We start from the raw sequence: 5,563 nt of genomic DNA, 5'->3' as shown, positions 1-5,563 counted from the left end.
TGTGGTAAGAAGCTTGCTTCCCAACCACATTGTTCCGGGTTCAGTCCCTTTTTCAGCCGAATTTATAAGATATATTTATTATTTGCAGCTTGTTCTTGGGTTTAGCTTGTGGTAATTGCTCCTTGTTGTAAATGCATAGTATGCTTACAAGAAAGTGTTGTATTTGTCTGGCCAATGTAACAGTTAGAAACATAAATTTTAAAGTCAAATTTATGAAATATATTTATCATTTGCAATTTATTCTTGGGCTTACATGCTTGTGATATGTCGATAAAGAGGATTGGGGATTTTTGTTTTTTTTTATAATTTTTATTGGTGGCCGTTTGAACTTCCTGGATGAATTTGGCCATCCTGAAGAGCTACAAAATTGTATGTGTATATGCTATTTATATTCATACATATATGTATGTGTATGCATGTGTGTGTGTATATATTTATATATATTTATATATATATATATATATATATAAATTAGAAAAAACCACCTTTTATCAATTCAAAATGAAAAACATAAGGGAAGCGAAATACAACAAAAAGATAGATCAATGCTGAACAATTGTTTCCTTATCAACATAATATGTAGTTGTATTTCGCTTCCCTTATGTTGAAAGTAATGCTGTTTCTGCTGTGGAAAAAATCTTTGGTGGCTATACCAGAAAAAGGAGCTATTTCTTAAACTAGAGTTAGCCACCTATCATTAACTCTCTTATATTTATATATATATATATATATATATATATATATACATATACAGAATCATGCAAGCATACACATATATGTACTATATAGATATATTTTAAATGAATGCTAAATGTGTTTTGTTTTCAATTATTCTGCATCTGTTTGTTTTGGCTTTTCTTTTCACCTATTGCAAAAAAAACACACCTAATAAGATGTATATATTTTTAAAGAGTACAACTAAAACCTGAAACATGGTTATTTTTTGTATTTTGTTCCTATTGCAAAAATATTCCTCGTTATTTATAAAACTGTCAAAATTTTTAATGATGCAAGTACACACATGATGATACAGGTAAACTAGTATACTTGGTAAATGAAATGACAGTTGTAGATGTTAATCTTTACAAACTACTAACCGACAAATAGAGAGATATTGTTTTTCAGCCTTGCTGTAGATGCCTTACTTTATATAATTAAAGAAAAACAGAGGCGCAGTAGTGGCTGTGTGGTAAGTAGCTTGCTAACCAACCACATGGTTTCGGGTTCAGTCCCACTGCGTGGCACCTTGGGCAAGTGTCTTCTGCTATAGCCCCGGGCCGACCAATGCCTTGTGAGTGGATTTGGTAGATGGAAACTGAAAGAAGCCTGTCGTATATATGTATATATATATATATATATGTCTGTTTGTGTGTCTGTGTTTGTCCCTTTAGCATTGCTTGACAACCGATGCTGGTGTGTTTACATCCCCGTCACTTAGCGGTTCGGCAAAGAGACTGATAGAATAAGTACTGGGCTTACAAAAGAATAAGTCTTGGGGTCGATTTGCTCGACTAAAGGCGGTGCTCCAGCATGGCCGCAGTCAAATGACTGAAACAAGTTAAAGAGTAAAGAGAAAGAGAGCTGATGTTTTTGTTTAAGCTATTTTATATATTTAACACTTTAGCATTTAAACAAGCCTTATCGGGCCCAAATATTCTCCCTTTTTTGTTCAATGCAACCAGATCTGGCTTCTCACATCTACCCTGCAGTGTCATTCTGAAAATAAACAATAGTTTCATCAAAATTTTGAAGTTGTGAGATAATACATGATTAATTCAAAACAATGTGAATAAAAAAAAAGCATTAGGCGCAGGAGTGGCTGTGTGGTAAGTAGCTTGCTAACCAGCCACATGGTTCCGGGTTCAGTCCCACTGCGTGGCACCTTGGGCAAGTGTCTTCTGCTATAGCCTCGGGCCGACCAATGCCTTGTGAGTGGATTTGGTAGACGGAAACTGAAAGAAGCCTGTCATATATATGTATATATATATATAAGTGTGTGGGTATATGTTTGTGTGTCTGTGTTTGTCCCCCTAGCATTGCTTGACAACCGATGCTGGTAAGTTTATGTCCCCATCACTTAGCGGTTCGGCAAAAGAGACCGATAGAATAAGTACTGGGCTTACAAAAATAAGTCCCGGGGTCGAGTTCGCTGAGGTGTAACCTACCATGACCACTGCCATTGTGCTGCATTGCTGTCTACCAGGCTATGGGCTGGCACACTATAGAAACATTGCTTCTCAGCAATGAAGGTGGCGAGCTGGCAGAATCGTTAGCACACCGGGCAAAATGCTTATCGGTATTTCGTCTGCCGCTGCTTTCTGAGTTCAAATTCTGCCGAGGTCAACATATTACTGCAAGCAGAAGTCTTCCTTAAAGCACCTGCAATCATGTCATCTTAAGTTCAATTCTCTGCTTGGCATTTTTAAAGAAATGTCTTTTACCATAAATTTTGGGTCAGCCCAAGCTATGCAAATGAAATAGAGTTGATGGAAACTATGAGGAATCCCATTGGGTGGATTGTAGCCTGTGATACTAAGGGCCTTGTGCCTGTGAAATTCTCTGCCACTTACATGTTAATTTAATGCATAAATAATCCCAAATAAGAGTCATTGCAAAAACTGATGGTAGAACCATCAACATTAGAACCAAAATGGTTATAGGTCCTCAGAACAATGGCAAGTTGAACTAAAGATATGATTTGATGAAGCACAAAGCTGAAATTAATATGTATATAATTATCTAAGGTAGCGAGCTGGCAGAATCATTAGCATCCTGGGTAAATTGCTAAGCAGCATTTTGTCTGTCTTTACGTTCTGAGTTCAAATTCCACTGAGGTTGACTTTGCTTCTCGTCCTTTTGGGATCAATAAAATAAGTACCAGTTAAGCACTAGAGTTGATTTACCCCCTCCCTGAAATTGCTGGCCTTGTGCCAAAATTTGATGCCAATATGTATCTAACTATTTATTTACGAATACAATTAATTAGATGAAAGAAAATCCAGTAATTAATTTCATTTATCCATTTTGCGAACAGGTATTAAGGTTAGTTTTTTTTTTTTTGGCCCCTGAATAATAATGACCCTTTAGAAACCATTCAACTATGAAATGGAAAAGGAAGAATCCCTTGTTTTTTAATGGGGTCGGGGTAGGTTTATTCAGGTGGATTCTAACAGACCAGGTTATATATTTTAATCTAGTAACAGTTGCAACATAACAGTAGTGGTGGTAGAAATGGTTGTGGTGTGGGTTGAACTCACTATCTTGTGATTAGAAGCCTAGATTTTTTTACCTCACAGCCATTGTGAGACACAGTGGCTGTGAGGTAAACTCGGGTTCAGTTGTCTAGAAAATGAGAGAGAGAATTTGACTGAATGGTACCACAGTTTATTACTGGTTTTTAATTGACCACCTGTGCATGAAATAGAGGAATGATGACCAGAAATCAATCAGTGATGAAATAAACAGACATATTGAACTGCCAGTTCAATATTGATGTCAATTCACTTCTTGAGAGAAAAATAGATATTGATTTTTTTGATTAACTAATTGACTGGAAACAAAACAAAAATATTTTATTTTGATCATTAGTGGAATAGGCCATTATTATTAGTAGTGGTAGTAAGATGGTAAGTTGACAGAATCGTTAGCACGCTGGATGAAATGCTTAACAATATTTCTCCACGGCAGCGAGCTGGCAGAACCGTTAGCATGCCGGGCGAAATGCGTAGCCGTATTTCGTCTGACATTACATTCTGAGTTCAAATTCCGCTGAGGTCGACTTTGCTTTACATCCTTTCGGGGTCGATAAATTAAGTACCAGTTATGCACTGGGGGTCGATGTAATCGACTTAATCTGTTTGTCTCTCCTTGTTTGTCCCCTCTGTGTTTAGCCCCTTGTGGGTAGTAAAGAAATAGGTATTTCGTCTGCAGTTATGTTCTGAGTTCAAATTCCGCCAAGGTCGACTTTGCTTTTCATCCTTTCGGGGTTGATAAATTAAGTATCAGTTATGCACTGGGGGGTCAATGTAATCGACTTAATCCGTTTGTCTGTCCCCTCTGTGTTTAGCCCCTTGTGGGTAGTAAAGAAATAGGTATTTCGTCTGCAGTTACGTTCTAAGTTCAAATTCCATCAAGGTCGACTTTGGCCTTCATCCTTTCGGGGTCGATAAATTAAGTACCAGTTACGCACTGGGGTCGATGTAATCGACTTAATACCTATGTTTGTCCCCTCTGTGTTTAGCCCCTTGTGGGTAATAAAGAAATAGGTATTTCTCCTGTAGCTATGTTCTGTGTTGAAATTCCGCCATGTTTGACTTTGCCTTTCATCCTTTCAGGGTCGATAAAATAAGTACCAGTTGAATACTGGGGTCGATGTAATCGACTCGTCCCCTCGTGGCAAAATTTTAAACCATGATTATTATTATTATTAATAGTAGTAGTAGTAGTAGTAGTGAATTGGTGGTGGTGAGCTAAAACTGTTAGAATGCTTAGAGGCATTTCATCTGTTATCACTTTATAAATTTAAATTCCACCAAGGTCAACTTTGCCTTTCATCCTTTCAGGGTTGATAAAATAAGCACCAGTTAAATTTGTTGGCCTTGTGCCAAAATTTGAAACCATCTTTATTTACCGTATATCTAATATTATCCACATTTTTTCCCCAAAATTTAAATGTCAAAATCCCTAGTGTGTACTATATACGAGGTTAAAACTGAAAATTATTTTCTAAGCAATGTCCGAGTCTCTATTTGCTGTCCGGCAATGTTTATTCAGACGCATATTTTTATGTCGGGCGTGAAAATACCTTAAGCTAAGCCTGAAAGCAATGAAGTCATAAAAGAATTATCCATAACTTCCAGTAAGCAACATTTATTAAACATTATTACTGTTATTTCTTTATTTTCTGCAAACAAAATGCACAAAAAAGCTACACGCTTGCATTATGTTATATGTACAATAATAATAAAGGACATTACCGTATACGTTTTTACAAACCAAGGACGTTATATAGACCTCCTTGACTCAAGTTAGAGAAGGGGTGCATATTATACACAAGGTTTAGGTTTTTCAGAGGTACAGCTCCCTAAAAATCCCCTGCGTATTATACTCAAGGGTGGACTATACTTGAAGATTTACGGTATATATTTTAATAAAAACTGAAAGAAGAAAGAGGAGACGTGTCAAAGAGGTAAAATGGTTGGGAACCAACGATCTGTCGGAAATATTGATATAAAATTTTGTAAAACTGGTTTATTTTTAATAATTTGTTTTGAGATTTTTGTTTTGATTTTTATTGAAGGAGAGAGAGAGAGCAACAGGGAGACAGAAAATATGATTTTGGGGTTGTAAGTTATGGAGAAATACTCTTTTTATGAGGAAAACTTGGTTAATACCTTGTCTTAATTTTATGGAAAAAAACCCTCATTGATCTCAGACTCTATTTTTATGAAGAAACCTGGTTATCCTCTTGCTTTGTTTAGTATTTTGATACTTTTTTTTAACAAAGAAAAAATCCTAATTTTTCCTCATCTTTTATGATTTAACTCCTTGGTTACCGCTTTGT

The sequence above is a fragment of the Octopus sinensis genome, linkage group LG24 (genome assembly GCF_006345805.1).
Source record: "Octopus sinensis linkage group LG24, ASM634580v1, whole genome shotgun sequence".
Classification (NCBI taxonomy): domain Eukaryota; kingdom Metazoa; phylum Mollusca; class Cephalopoda; order Octopoda; family Octopodidae; genus Octopus; species Octopus sinensis.
The sequence above is the reverse complement of the archived record's forward strand: the minus strand, read 5'-3'. Positions refer to the sequence as shown.